The sequence below is a fragment of the Phyllobates terribilis genome, unplaced genomic scaffold, assembly GCF_046119375.1.
Source record: "Phyllobates terribilis strain yellow unplaced genomic scaffold, ASM4611937v1 Scaffold_2__4_contigs__length_985480577, whole genome shotgun sequence".
Lineage (NCBI taxonomy): Eukaryota > Metazoa > Chordata > Amphibia > Anura > Dendrobatidae > Phyllobates > Phyllobates terribilis.
Window position 1 is genome coordinate 740,829,072 of NW_027362762.1, and position 16,477 is coordinate 740,845,548.

At 47.0% G+C, this 16,477-nt stretch overlaps 1 long non-coding RNA gene across 1 annotated transcript; it reads right to left on the reverse strand.

Moving 5' to 3' along the window:
* Positions 1 to 263: 263 nt before the first annotated feature.
* LOC141227423 (uncharacterized) lies at positions 264 to 16,399 on the reverse strand. The gene is made up of 2 exons (XR_012294422.1): positions 15,367 to 16,399; positions 264 to 1,324 (listed from the first exon to the last, which is right to left on the reverse strand). It is a non-coding gene; the product is annotated as an uncharacterized lncRNA (long non-coding RNA).
* Between the last annotated feature and the right edge of the window lie 78 nt (positions 16,400 to 16,477).

Consider the following 16,477-nt stretch of genomic DNA (forward strand, 5'->3'; position numbering starts at 1 on the left):
CCTGCAGTCTTGGGTGTCTGCTGAATGCCCCTCATTACCAGTGCCCCTCTGAAAACTACTCCTGCCAGGGGAGAACGAAATGGTAAATGGGCGTGGATTGGGGTGTGGCCAGTGTCCAATTTGCCACAGCGCTACTACGAGCGCCGCATGATCTGTTCCTCTTTCTCTTCTTCAAAAGTTGAGAGGTATGTAATGGGTGGGTGTGTAATGACCGGAGGTCCGAGAGAGATCCAGCGAGTCACAAACTGAGACAGAGACAGAAATAAACAACACTTTCTTTACTAAAACAGGGATTAGACTAAAATTCAGTATTGCATGAATCAGTCTCATATTCTACCTGGGACACTGTCCCTACTAAATACACACAATCAGCAAAAGCTGAAATCAATGTGCCAATCTCAAGGTTTCCAGCTTATGTGAATTATTCTAAAGATATGGAACAATTTTACCTAAACCCGGAGTCAGTCTAGTGAGGGCAGTCTATAGGGACCCCCTGAGATGGCACACTGAATACAATCCTACCACTATTAACAATAGCAATGCATGAAACTATACCAATTGCTCTTATACCCCTGTAACGGGTCTGGGAGGCGGAACCTCTGAGCTACTATACAAGGGGGCGGTCCTTGTAAGGGAGCGGGTGGCAATCAGGGATGACGGGCAGGCAGTCACAGCAGGTGACCGGGACAGTCTCTGAGTGGACGGGCTGGAGGTCACGGAAAGTGACCGGGGCAGTCTCTGGATAAACGGGCAGGGAGTTACGGCAAGTGACCGGGGCAGTCTCTGGGTAAAGGGTAGGTACGACCTGTGATGGCAGAGCCTCCGGGTAGGCTAGCAGGCAGATGGTAGATGTGTGCTCCCAGGTGAGCAAGCGAGAGTCTCTGGAATGGTAGGTGGTCACAGCACGTGACGGCGAAGCCTCCAGGTAGGCTAGCAGGCAGGTAACAGGTGGGCGCTCCCAGGTGAGCGGGCAGGAGTCTCTGGAAAGGCAGATGGTCACAGCACGTGACGGCGGAGCCTCCAGGTAGGCTAGCAGGCAGGTAACAGGTGTGCGCTCCCAGGTGAGCGGGCAGGAGTCTCTGGAAAGGCAGATGGTCACAGCACGTGACGGCGGAGCCTCCAGGTAGGCTAGCAGGCAGGTAACAGGTGTGCGCTCCCAGGTGAGCGGGCAAGCTGGTCCATAGACAGACTGACAGGAGTTGGAAGGCAGACCGTCGGACCTCAGGCTAGCAGGCAGGTGACTGGATATCAGGCAGGACAAAGGCAGCAAGCTGGCAGGAATCTGGCAGGTAACTGGCAGGTAACTGGCAACGGGACCTGAGGGCTGAAGCACAGGTGAGACACAGGTGCAAACAACATTGCTCGGGCACCTCCATTTTGGAGGAGGTGCCCTTTATATGGGAGGTCCTCCGGCAATTGGCCGGGGACTCCTTAGGACGGCGCGCGCGGTCCCTTTAAGAGAGGGGGAGCGCGCGCGCGCCCTAAGCACACTGCCGGGGAAGGAGCGCGCGCCGGAAGCAGCGGGGAGAGCAGCGCTGGAGGACGCCGCGCCAGGAGCGGGGAGGTGAGAGGGACGGCGTCTCTGCCTAGAACGGGGCAGAGACGTCGATGCTACAACCCCTATTATAAGGATACCCGGGTATCTTAAAGTTACGGTACCGTTAACCTCAGATGTGGTCTATCACAGGCCTGTGAATCGCGGTGGCTGCAGCTAGTGTTACGCTCACGCCCGGACTGACTGGCGTGAGCGTGATTAGTGATCCCACTGTACCATGAACCGAGGAGTGCCTGGAGGGGCGTAACTAAGTATCAACCTGATCCGACCAAGGTCGCATGGCGGCTCAGTCGACTCCGTGAACCAAGGAGGAACCGAGCAGAGGGACCAGGTGCTACTCCAGGTCAGACCCCTTATACATCCGAGGAGGCTGATGACAATCAGGAAGACAGCGATGGGGTCATTGATGAAGAATAATGGCTACGTTTCTGTGGGATGGCTGTTCTGACTTCTGACCAGAGTCAGCATGGTGAGAACCCTTCTATATGTTTGTCCTTGTCTCTCTCGTCCCATAATTTGTCTAATGTACAGTACAGACCAAAAGTTTGGACACACCTTCTCATTTAAAGATTTTTCTGTATTTTCATGACTATGAAAATTGTACATTCACACTGAAGGCATCAACTATGAATTAACACATGTGGAATTATATACTTAACAAAAAAGTGTGAAACAACTGAAAATATGTCTTATATTCTAGGTTCTTCAAAGTAGCCACCTTTTGCTTTGATGACTGCTTTGCAAACTCTTGGCATTCTCTTGATGAGCTTCAAGAGGTAGATATGTGCTTGGTATGAATTGTGGGTCATTTGTTCTTGTGCTGGGGGCTTTAATAGCGGACGCACGGCCCGAGAGTAGATTACTGGGACTTGACAGAAACCAGGTGAGAGTACGTTGGATTAGGATCCGCGGGTTACAGTTGGGGGGAGTTCTCCCCCAGCTGCATTATTATTCCAGACTGGACCGGGATGTCCTGGTTTTGCAAGTTGGAGGTAATGATCTTGGAACCAGGTCATCCACGGATCTGATTAGAGATATTAAATTTGATATTCTTTGCATTCAGTAATTATTTCCAGAGGTCACCCTTGTATGGTGGGAGATGTTAGCCCGTCTCACATGGCGTAATGCTCATTCGGTGGATAAGATTAACAAAACCAGAGGCCGTGTGAGCAGAACAGTGTCTAGTTTCATAATCAGGAATGGGGGCCTGGTCGTGCGATATAGACAACTGGAGGTTGCGATCCGGATTTCCTCAGGAAGGACATGGTACACTTGAATGAGGTGGGATTGGACCTGAGTGAAGGTGTGGAAAAAGCGGTTAAGGTATGGCAATGACTGGCGCAAGGGGTCACGTCTGTTCATCTTGGAGGTGAGGTCAGGGATGGGCTTGGATAATGGGACCTGGGTTCCATCGGAGGAATGGTGACCCCTCATTATTATGTGACGTTAGTTCCCGCTGGGACGGTTCCCAGGGAACAGGAAAATGGTTGTACAATGACACAGGACCAGGGAACATCTCGCCAACCCACCCTTCTTTAGGTTTCGTTGGTGTTGACCAAACTCTGGTGGTGGGTGAGGGATTTTCCTGTTACAAGTTATTTATGTCATAGCAGTCAGAGGTGAGTAGGTCAGTGATGACCTTGGATAATGGGACCGTGTTCACATCGGAGGTATGATGACCCTTCATTATTATGTATGGTTAGTTTCCACTGGGACGTTTCCAATGGTTGTTTGGGCAGTATCATGACAGTGTATCAACCCCGAGTTGGAGTCGTGCGACTGGGAAGTGTTGTGTCCGGTACGGCCCAGTGTTGGGGGCCATCCAGGATCTCAGAGAAATTAATGTTGTTTTTCTTATTCAAATACTTCTTATGTTTAATAAAGGCACGGTAAACCTGTCCTCAGAATACAGGCTACAATTTCTGTAATTACTGAAATGTCCAGTAAGTAAAAGATCCATTATTAATAGAATCAATTTGTGGGATTCTTATTAATGCACTACTTTAATAACTTTATTTAAATGGTTTTGATGAAGAAGCTATAGTTTAAAAGTCCTTCTTTGGTTAGGGTTACTGCACTCTATGATGGATAGCCATTTATCACCATCACACCTGACTAGGTTAACCATTAAAATATTCTGCACATTCCCTGCTTGTATGGGCCTTAAGAGTAAAAAGCTCAAAACTCACTCTCTTTCATTGTACAGTCTATATTTTGCGGTGCACTTGCTGTACTTTAAATCATAAAAGTTTATTTAATGGCAATATGACTTCAGGTACAATACTCTCTTACAAGCATGCAATAACTAATACCATTAGGCGTGGCTACATTATGCATTGCATCAAGCAGTTTTGCCTTTAGAATGAAACATAAACTGTGTTTGACTTTCAATTCACCTCTGGAGACAAAATACATAAAATTTAGGAGTGTAAAATGTGACTAGTCTGAGAAACCTCATGAAAATCACTCTTGTATTTCAAAGGAATCCCTTTGAAATGCTAAAATACACAAGTAAACAAAGTAAAGCTCTGATAAGAGATCATATAATGGGATAGCGAAGTTGACAAACATGGACTGGAAATGCATACAATAAATCTAATGGGATGTACAGTATTGGTACAGCCCGCATTTGTCTTTGTCCACAAGACAGTATTATTGATTTCCTGTTGTGCAGTATCATTTACATCCAAGAAAACAATTAGCTGTAAAAACCTTCTAAATACTAAGTTTCAGGTACAATGCACATGATCAACATAAGACTGAAGCTTTTAATACTATGTGCTCACCTGTCGAAGCAGTTGTATAAATCTGCCTGGATGTGCACTTACTATACCTCCATGTGACTTTGACTTTACACAAAGGATTAAAATATGCAAGAAAAAATCATAGCATAGTAGACACATTTATTGTTCAGGATGTTTTTTTTTTTTTTTTTTCACAAATCAGATCTTGACACAAAAGTTAAAAATAAGGCGGTTCCCCTCTTCTTTTTGGTGAGATTGCATCTCCCCTTGGTCCTAAAACACCATACAGGTGATTGGATGTCCAGAACTCTAACTTCGACGCCAACTCAAAAATATCTCCCGGATCCGCACATTCCTCAACCACGAATCTGCAAAAACACTAGTGCACGCCCTCATCATCTCCCGCCTCGACTACTGCAACCTCCTGCTCTGTGGAGTCCCTTCAAACACTCTTGCACCCCTCCAATCTATCCTAAACTCTGCCGCCTGAGGAATCCACCTGTTCCCTCACTATTTCCCGGCATCTCCTCTCTGTCAATCCCTTCACTGGCTCCCCATCACCCAGAGACTCCAGTTCAAAACCCTAACCATGGCATACAAAGCCATCCACAACCTGTCTCCTCCATACATCTGTGACCTAGTGTCCTGGGACTTACCTGCACGCAACCTCCAATCCTCACAAGATTTCCTGCTCTACTCCCCTCTTATCTCCTCTTCCCACAATCGCATACAAGATTTCTCCCATGCATCCCCCCTACTCTGGAACTCTCTACCTCAACATATCAGACTCTTGCCTACCATGGAAACCTTCAAAAGGATCCTGAAGACCCATCTCTTCTGACAAGCATACAACCTGCAGTAACCCTCGCTCCACCATACCGTTGCACGACCAGCTCTGTCCTCACCTACTGTATCCTCACCCATTCCTTGTAGACTGTGAGCCCTCGTGGGCAGGGTCCTCACTCCTCCTGTACCAGTCGCCGTCATGTTTTGTTCAAGATTATTGTAATTGTTCTTGTATGTATACCCCTTTTTCACATGTAAAGCACCATGGAATAAATGGCGCTATAGTAATAAATAATCTATAATATAACGGGAGATGCGTGTCTCTGTCTGAAGCCTTTATAGACTGCGCAAGTGCGACACGCCTGCACAGTCTGGCTCCAGACAGAAGACCGCATCCAGCCGTTACAGGTAAGAGGAATGTGTATTGCGCCGGAGATCATGGTATGCGTACACACTGAACGCATACTGCGATCTCCGGCACCATACTTTCCTGACCAGGAGGAGCGTTGCCGTGGTGCCTCTCTTCGCTAGAGACCGGGGCAGGAGTGAGGCGTCGGAATCGGCGCATGCGCATATCGTTATCCGGCGTAATTTTACTGAAGACACATTTGCAGTGTGTCTTCAGCAAAATGGCGCCAGACAGCATGGTATGGGCACCCGCGTACTCCGGTGCCACACTCCTCCACCGGCAGAACAGGACACAACAGCGCTGGAGCACAGGGAAGAAAGGTGAGTTTAAGTGTTTATTTTTTTTGTATGTGTGTGCAGCGTGAAAGGGATGAGGGGTGCCATACAAACCATGATTGGGAGGTGAGGGGGCCACACATACCAGGATTGGGGGGATAAGGGGTACCATGCATACCAGGATTGTGGGGTGAGGTGACCATACATACCAGGATTGGGGGGTGAGGGGACCATGCATACCAGGATTGGGGGGTGAGGGGACCATGCATACCAGGATGGAGGGGTACCACACATACCAGGATTGGGGGGTGAGGGGACCATGCATACCAGGATGGAGGGGTACCACACATACCAAGATTGGGGGGTGAGGGGACCATGCATACCAGGATGGAGGGGTACCACACATACCAGGATTGGGGGGTGAGGGGACCATGCATACCAGGATTGTGGGGTGAGGGGATCATGCATACCAAGATGAGGGGTACCACGCATACCAGGATTGGGGGGTGAGGGGACCATGCATACCAGGATTTGGGGGAGAGGGGACCATGCATACAAGGATTGGGGGTGAGGGGACCACGCATACCAGGATTGGAGGTGAGGGGACCATGCATACCAGGATGAGGGGTACCACACATACCATTATTGGGGGGTGAGGGGACCATGCATACCAGGATTAGGGGGTGAGGGGACCATGCATACAAGGATTGGGGGGTGAGGGGTACCACACATACCAGGATTGGGGGGTGAGGGGTGCCATGCATACCAGAATAGGGATGAGGGGTACCATACATACCAGGATAGGAATGCAGGGTACCATGCATACCAGGATGAGGGATGGGGTGCCATGCATACCAGGATGAGGGGTACCATGCATACCAGAATAGGGATGAGGGGTACCATGCATACCAGGATAAGGGATGGGGTGCCATGCATACCAGGATAGGGATGAGGGGTGCCATGCATACTAGGATGAGGGATTGGATGCCATACATACCAGGTTTCTGGGATCAGGAGGCCATACATACCAGAATTGGGATGAGGGGTACCATACATACCAGAATAGGGATGAGGGGTACCATGCATACCAGGATGAGGTATGGGGTGCCATGCATACCAGGATTGGGGGAAGAGGAGGCCATACATACCAGGATTGGGGGATGAGGGGTGCCATACATACCAGAATAGGGATAAGGGGTACCATGCATACCAGGATGATGAATGGGGTGCCATGCATACCAGGATGAGGGGTACCATACATACCAAGATAGGGATGAGGGGTGCCATGCAATACCAGGATGGGGATGAGGGGTGCCATGCATACCAGGATAGGATGGTGGGGACAGGATGGGGGCAGCACAAATACCAGGAGGGGGGAGCAAATACCAGCATGGGAGACAGTATACCAATAAAAATGCTCGCCACCCGGGCGTAGAACGGGTTCAATAGCTAGTAATAATAATAATAACATGACGAGACATTGGTTCGTTAAAGTACAGCCCACTAGAGCACTTTCTAATGAAGGTCATGAAACAGGTTCTTTTGCAATTAGACAGGGCCACATGGCGACGTGTGTAGCACAACAGCAATTTTAAAAGAAGTCACTCGACCAAAAACCTCTGTGCAACTTGCTGTTGCATGACTATTTTAAAGCTGTAAAAAACAGGCAAATTGAACACAAGTTGCACTCGTGTGTGACTTGCATTGACGTCCATGGCAAGTGAGTCTTGTGCGCCTTGCGACCAGTGACAGAGAATCAAACACATTTGTCACTTTGTGTCGCAGTGGCAGTAGGTCACAGTGTGACCCTATAGGAAATCATTGAGTGCGAAGTTGTAATGCTACACTACGATTTGAGTGTTGTGTAATAAATGTTGCTGTGTGGACCTAAACCTAAACTAGGCATGCAGCACCAAAAAAGTTTGACAATCACATTTTTCCTAAAAAGCTGTCAAGTTAATGAAGATGCTATTATCATTGACATTGGACCAGGACTAAAAGCAGTAAATTTGGGCCTCTCCTTTGTTGCAATTTCTGACCTTCATTATAGTTAACTTGGAGAGTTTCCATCTTTTCAGATAGGGATATCTTTCCTAACAGTCTGGAATGGCAAAACAAATAAGATCACTGCTGGATGGAAGTTGTAGTGATCACTTACTAATCCCCCTATATGGTGGATTGTAGGGGTCTTCTTCAGGTATGAGATTATCATCAACATAAAAAAAATCTAATTTTGACAAATCTAATTCTCCCCAAAATGGCTATTCCCCTGTATATTAGGTCTCTTAGGTGTAATAGCATTAAAAATCCAGTCTTCATAAATCTGTGTCGTTATATTTTCCATTTCTATAGCAGTAGTATCTTTATAGCATGTATCATCATATCAGCTGAACTTGCTTGCTCTGCAGCCTCAGTTCATTGAGTACAGTGGACAGATCAGTATAACTGAAATGAAAATCAATAATTATCTGACATGTAAAACTAAAATAGTCTGCTGTGTCTCTGGAAATCCTTTTGTTGGTCAAAGGCCTATCATGTGAAGTGCTTTTACAGATTAGCAGAAAAAAATCTTTCTTTTTATGTTTCATGATGCCTGATCCTTGGGCAGCATGAAATCCTGAGTGGGCCCCTCATTATAAAGATCTGCAGCAGCACACTGTGCAAGCATGGCAAGTACACCAGGCTTTTTTGTGTGTGCACCAAAACTTTATGACACTAGATCATGCAGAGGACTTCAAAAAGGCTTGGGATGTCATACAATGACTTCATGTATATCATTGAGGGCATGAACCCCTTTACGACCTATGTATAGGTACGTCATAGGTCGCCTCCGTCTCTTTGATGCTGGCTCTGGGGATGAGCCTGCATCTTTTCTGGCATATGACAGCTGATCTGATCAGCTGTCATGTGCCCCAAACAGCCACAGGTGCCCTTTGCAGTCCAGTAGCTCATCATATGGCACAATTCCACCTCGTTGGGAGGTATAAGTGGCCCCCTTACCTCTTGGACCCCTGTGCTCCTACACATGTTGCAGCAATGGTGTGTCTGCTCCTGGGATATCAGTTCTATTGATTTTACATTTCTGACTGCTTTCCAACTGGCTAGTTACTATTATGTGGGACAATTCATCAATTAATGGTTGTAATAAAGGTATAATTTAGAAGTAATACATCAGTTACACAAAAAGCATCACATTGTGCATCTGATGGAGGGGGATCTCTGCCCACCTCTATGAATACATCTGTGTTATACCAGGAGATGTGGGAAAGGTGCACTGCTGTAGACACAAGAGGTGAGAGCATCAGCGATTACTCATTATGCAGAGTATTGACAAGTGCTGATATATCTCAGCAGGATTGACCTCCTTCTGTTTCCACATTTCACATCTCCTTTTTTCTCTCCCAGAGCAGGAGCTAGCTGTTTTCCTACATCTCTCTATAGCTAGATGGCAGCTTATGACCTTGCTCAGTGTAAATCTATAAGCACATTCTGTGCTGTGGGAATTCACTTGCACATAAGTCTAATAACATGGAAGATAACATTTACAGTTTTTTTTTCTCTCTCGAACAAAAAGTCTTTAAAACGCTTTTGAATGAAAGCTTGCGAGTTTGCTAATACTCACTGTCATATAGATTGTCACTGCTTTATCATGTGAACCCATTTACTGTCATGCTAGGCAATCAACCAGAACAATCTGTATTTTATCACCATTGCAAGGGAAGTGAACCCCTTACCTGGCAATAAATGGCATAAATAAGCTACTTAGGGCAAAAGAAGGAATGCTTTGCAACCGATCTGATTGTGGTTTTGACCTTGTGTAAGTAGTTAATGATAAATCTCTCTTTCTTATTCTCCCTCCCCTATCCTCCTCAAACTGCTTCACTCCAGGGACCATAGCCAACCAAGTGACCTGGGAAAGAAAGGATAAAACATCCAACCTTGTATAGCTGAAGCACTTTTACCCGGCAGGACAATGCTGCAAATAAAACAGCAATGTCACCTTTGAAGAATCTTTTGTCAATCAGCCTCCTACAAGATGTAAAGATAAGGGATTATACACCATTGGTCATCTAGCCCTGAAATCATTGCTTTTTACACATATTATTCCAGGGCTAGTGGTTTATGACCTTGGCAGGTCATTCGATTCTCTATTTATGAACAGTCTTGTCTGTAAGGAAATTTGTGTTGTAAAAATGACCATATACAAGGGGCAAGCAGTACAGTTTGGCATAGGTGTTAAATTTATGAAGATGATGTATGCACCATAGCACATAGGGTCTACATTTATATTATGCCACCATACATATTGTGGCAAACTCAGTACTAGTCGATAGAAAAATTGAGACTAAAATTAAGGGTTTTGTTTTAATGTGCAGCAATGGTTTTGCTGCACATTAATGTACGAGGCCACGTTCACACGTTCAGGATTTCGTCAGTATTTTACATCAGTATTTATAATCCAAAACCATCAGAGGAAAAGTATAATAGAAACACGTCACCACTTCTGTATTTATCACCCACTCCTGGTTTCGGCTTACAGATACTGATAGCGTGGACGTGGCACCACAGCTCAGTTTGGTGTGAAGCTGGGCTGCCATGGAGCTCCATGAGCTCCCTACTGGACCTCTTCATGTCTATTTCATACAGTTATTTTCTTTTAGATCCGAGAATGGAGATCTAGATACTGAACACTGGGCTCTGCAGAGTATAGCCTTGTAGGAGCACAGGTGTGCATACTCCACCTCCATTCATTGACCATGGGGCTGCCACAGAAAGCCAGTGCTCAGCTATTATCAGCTGTCCCATTGACAGTGAATGGGGTGGAAGTCGGGTATGCACACCTGTGCTCCTACAAGACAAGACTCTGCGGAGCCCAGGCCTTGGGATCAAGGGCAAACATATCATTGGTGCAGTCGCACAGGTGTCCAAGAGGTAAGAGGATCACTTCCACTTCCAGGTGGAATTGTGTGTTATGAGCTATCTGACTACAAAGGGCCCATATACTGGTTTGCATAGGAGCCCTTTTCTGTCTGTATCCACCCCTTTATGGGATAACTTGCAATTTAGGGAAAACCCCTTTAATATACCACTGCATGATTTCTTTGGTACATGTAGGTCAAAAAAGAACATGCTGTGTTTTTTTTTTTTTAACTCAAAACTAAAGGAAATAACTCTATTTGAAATTGGAGGCATAGAGAGGTACAGTAGAGGGCTCATGGACCGCTATGGCAGCCCAATGACCACTTCACACTAAATAGTCTTGGGGTCCTGTTCTCGGAATTGATGGGGGTCGCAGTGGTTGGATACCAGCAATTACTATGATAGTGGGTAAACCCTTTTTTTTATTTCAATTTATCTATTTATACTTTATGCAGGGATCATAATACAGAGGCAAAATTGTGCTAAAGTTTAAAATGGCATGTACAATAAAAAGGAATACTGTTTTTTAATTACATGTCCTCATTTATCAAAACTGTCTGTTTCCCATAGCAGCTTATGAGAACTCAGCTTTCATTTTGAAAGAGCTCTGGTCAAATGAAAGCTGACATCTGATAGGTTGCTAGACAGTTTTACTATATCACAGTCTTGATAAATCTGCCCCATGTAACTCAGAATGGTGCCATTGCAAAGTACAGTTCACTCTCCAAAAAGAGGAGTCTTCTCTCCTCTAGACCTGGGAACCATCCGCACATTGGAACGCGTGGATTGCGCATCTACATATACAGTGATGCGGATTCCATGCGTTCCAATGCAAGTCAATGGCGGCGAAAACGCAGCACTTCCACAAAATAATTGGTAGTGCTGCGTTTTTTTCCGCAATGATAATCCGCAGCGGAAATTTCCGCAGCATGTGCACAGCACATGCGGATTATCATTGGGGAACATGGCAGGCCTTCTACCATCGTGGACACACAGCCTAAGACCAACCTATGATCACGTTTAACGGATGGAAGTCTCAACGCCTGCATGAAGCTCAACCTCACCACGTATCAACCAGACTACAAAGCCATCAGCAAAACCATGCAGCACCAGAAGTCACATTAATGGTAAGAAGTACTTTATTCATGTTTGGTTAGCAACAGCATAACAATGTTATTAAAAAGAATTCAGAGACTTATTGTACTTTAAATGTGCTGGTCTTGCATAAAATGCACACATTTACTTGTATTTAGTTTTAAAAATATTGTTTGGCTCTCACGGAATTACATTTTAAAATGTGTAGCGTTCATGGCTCGCTCAGCCAAAAAGGTTCCTGACCCTGGACTAATACCTCATGTATTGTATACATAATTGTTCATCTTTTTATGCAGGTTGCAGCCAAGACCCATATTATCGTTGGTTGGGTGAATCGGGGTGTCTGTCCTTGTGGGGTGTACTTATATAGTGCTGGGCAGCCACCTGATCTAATAGTATGGACGTAACCAGACACTGTGCATCACACGTATCTGTGTGACTGGCGTCCTATACAAGCCTCATCTGTGTTCATTTTTAAGACTAGGCAACCGCCCCCTCCATGTTGGAAGGTTGTGAGTGGTTGTTCATCAGTATTTTGCACCTGTGCTGCCCCCGCCTTTATCATGGGGGTCTGCTGCTAGTGCAGGGGTAATCTGACCTGGAGTTGGTAAGGCCGTTTCATTTTATGTGATGGTTTTTTAATTCATGTCTTTCTATGAGTTATTAATAAATCTAAGTTCCACAATTGCATGTGTTCGTGTGTTTTTTTTTTTTTCCTGTGCTGAGATAATCTTATAAATGTGCTCCTGCTGTGCACTGTGTAATGGATGTGTCTGACCGTACAGGTACATTGTCTGATCATACCACATCTAGTGGGTGGGTGGCTCCAAAAGAGAGTATACAGACAGGACAGCACAGGATCACAAATGATTCCTTCTGTGAGGTAAAACATGTTTAAAAACAGGCAGCGAAATGTTTTACTTTGCAAAAACAATCAGCTGTGATCCCGTGCTATAATGTCTGTATACTCTTTTGCGTCCCCCCTGTCCAGGAGCTGTGGTATGATCAGACCATGTCCCTGCACGGTCAGACACAGCCATTACACAGTACACAGCAGGGGCACATTTATAAGATTATCTCAGCACAGGAATATTTTTTTTAAACACATCCAATTGTGGAACTTATCATTCCAAAATCTATTGATTATTACTTTTTTTGTGGGAAAAGCCCTTTTAAATGAAGTGAAAATTAAATATCCACATAATAACGAGCATGCTGCAGACTTGATACTGGCGCCGCGCTTTCACTTTCATGTGGATCTTTTCCACGTGACTGGAATTTTGAAAACCCTCTAGTTTGTACTGCACTTTAAATTGATGTGGGATTTTCGGTACAGACACTACGTGTGAACTTGACCTTAGGCCGGCTGCAGGCAAGCTTATGAAAACTCGGGCCAGTCACCTCTGCAAATCGCACATGACTGGCTCCGAGTGCAGCTCCATGTGCTCTTCCGAATATCGGAGGAGTGCAGGAGCCAGCAGCCATTTCCGTGAACTATTCTTGTATGTATATTGGAGAACAATAGGGCGTACTGCCACGTTTTTCTCAGTTGGACCAAGAGACAAATCATACATGTGAACGGCCCTATTGAATATCATCAATGCACAGTTCTGGGCTCCGGTGCTCAGGAAAGACATATTGGAGCTAGAGAGGGTACAAAGGAGGGCGACTAAGGTAATAAAGGGAATGGAGGGACTAGAATACCCAGAGAGGTTGTCAAAATTAGGCCTATTTACGTTGGAAAAGAGAAGGCTTAGGGGAGACCTCATAAACATGTATAAATACATCAGGGGGCAGTACAGAGATCTCTCCCATGACCTGTTTATACCAAGGATGGTGACAAAGACGAGGGGGCACACTATGCGTCTGGAGGAAAGGAGGTTCCTGCACCAGCATAGAAGGGGATTCTTTACGGTCAGAGCCGTGAGACTCTGGAACTCTCTGGGAGAGGAAGTGGTGATGTCCAACTCACTTAATGAGTTCAAGAGAGGCCTGGACACCTTTCTTGAGAACAATAAAATTACATCTTATGCTTAGTGATAGTTAATTAATCCAGATTGGTGTTGGGAAGTGAATTTTTTCCTCAATGATGTCAATTGGCCTATACCGCATGTTTTTTTTTTTTTTTTTTTGCCTTCCCCTGGATCAACGCTGCGGAATAGCTGCAGTGCACAAGAAATAGGCTGAACTGGATGGACGCTTGTCTTTTTTTCGGCCTTATAAACTATGTAACTATATAATCAGTCTGTGTGCTAGCTAATCAATGATCAGACAGCATGTGGCCGCTTTATATGCTGGTCAGCAGCTGGCGTTAGTATAAGGGGGCTTCCACCCTGCGTTCTTCGCCACGTTCCCTGGTCCCGTCGGGGCTTGCGTGGTAGACTGTGTCTGGGTGTCCGCCTCCAGTAGGCATATATGCCCAAAAATGATGCACGACAGAGCTCCCGATAACTGTCTGCATCATTACAGTTAATGGCCCCATCGGGGCATACGAGCGAAACCCATTTTGCAGGGAGTCCGGATGTAAGCCTTGACGGGACCACCGAACATGGCGAAGAACGCAGTGTGAAAGCACCTTAGACACCTTGACTATAAATGGCCGCCTGTACTACACCTCTGAACATCACTACACGTACAGCTGTGTGCACACCGAGCTTTTTTTAGTCAGTCAAAATCGAGTTTTGGAGAGGAAACCGATGCAGGAAACGCTCCGTCACCCGGGAGTTTTCCGCTTCCTGAAGTGTTTTTTGCAGCCATTTGATTGGACGGCGCCCAGTTTGGAGTGTTTTCCATCAGGTGACGACTAAAGAGGTGACATGGACGCTCGTTTCAATCTTTGAGAAGGGAAAATATGATGAAAAGACTGAAGCTAGGACCTGCAAAGTGGTATAATATAGAAACAAATAAGAACAGGCATTTGTGAAGTGCTCTGTAGCCTCCGCCATTATAGTGCACACAATAAGGGCAGCGGGAAGCATCGGAGGTGAAATGGCGCCATGTATCAGGAGGTGATTGTCAGACATATTTAGGGCATTTTTAGTCAGTATCCTCGCCCCTATGGAGCAGTGTTTAGGGCTCATGTGCCCGTGTGTGACCCTGTGCCCGCACCCAGTACATGGATGGCTGTAGGCACTTGCTCAGGTTATCTGAGGGAAACATTACAAAACCACTTCTCCTCATGTCATTATACACTGTGCAGCTCCAGCTGTGCCATGCCTATAGGTGGGCAGCACAGGGCACCTTCCTGTGCCCAGCCCTCCGCTGCTCCTGACTGGGTCTAGCCGGTCTGTTAACCCCTGCCTGCCGGCCCTGCACAGTGCGAGCACGGAGGCGCCTCGGCGGGCGGGGGCGGCGGCCTCTCCGGATTATTAACGTTTAACGCTTGAGTGCTCGGGTCACGTGGTGCGGGCGCAGGGAAGGCTGGAAAAGTTCTTGAAGGGCAAATAGGTGACGGGAAGAAGAGGCAGCTGTAATGGAGGCGCATCCTCCTCGCACACAGCACCACCTGCGGGGAGGACGGGCACAGCGGTACAGAAGATGCCAGGGGCACCGACAATTGGGAGTCGTCCTGTGGAAATGTACCTGGTGCAGGCAGGAGACAGGATGCAGCTCGGCTCTGCTATGTCCACAGCACGTTACTCCTGTGCCCCCTCCTCCTGCTAAGGGGCAGGTGCCTGGTACTCCTCTCCTCACGACCTTCACCAGCTGCCACCTCACACACAGCAGCTGAATGCCAGCCATGCCCCCCGCAAGGCAGCAGCCGCTATGTGGTAAGCCTGTCCCAATAGTCTGCCGTACCTGCGTGATACCGATGGGTCTGTGCCCACCCTGGTGCCAGGAGCGCAGATATCTCCGTGTGTGGTGTAGGTGGCATCAGGGTGGGCACACAGGGAGATATCTGCAAGCCATGGACCAGTATGCTGTAGCTGGCATCAAGGTGGGCACACAGGGAGATATCTGCAGGCCATGGACCAGTATGTAGTAGTTACAGTCCTCTTGTGTCTGCTATAGCTCTGTGCCCACCCTGATGCCAGGGACACGCACCAATCCATGGTCTGCAGATGTCTCCCTGTGTGTCAGTATGTTGTCTGCAGACCATGGACTGGTATGTGTCATCAGGGTGGGCACAGCTGTATAGCAGACACTAGAGTTCTGCCATCTCTGCAGACCATGGCCTTGTCTGCTGTACTGGGCAAAGTCCTAGTGTCTGATTATAGCGCTGTGCGCACCCTGATGCCAACTGCACCGGACTAGTCCATGGTCTGCAGATATGTGTCAGTCCTCTGGTGCCCACGTGTGAGCACTGGTACAGCCGACAATGGCAGATGACCTGATCACCCTTCAGCACCCATGCCCGCACTCTCCTCGTGCACCATTTACAGCGGTGCCCTCCTTATGCCAGGAGGACGTTGCTCTATAGGGCTCACACTGTAGCTGCCTCCTTGTTGCCCAGTGCTCTCATGCCAGGCGTACCACTGATTGCCCTTTATACAGCGCGATGCCCACTCCCACACAGTATAGACCTGCACTTCATTCTTTAGTGCCCCTGCCCAGCACCATGCCCCGGGTGCCTGCTTACTAGCCCGGTCCTTAGCCTCGTCTCTATGAAGCCATGCCCGCCTCCCCGTGCCCTGCTCCTCCCCCCTCCCGGCACCGGACGGCGGCATTGTACTCCACCACCTTGTAGTAGAGG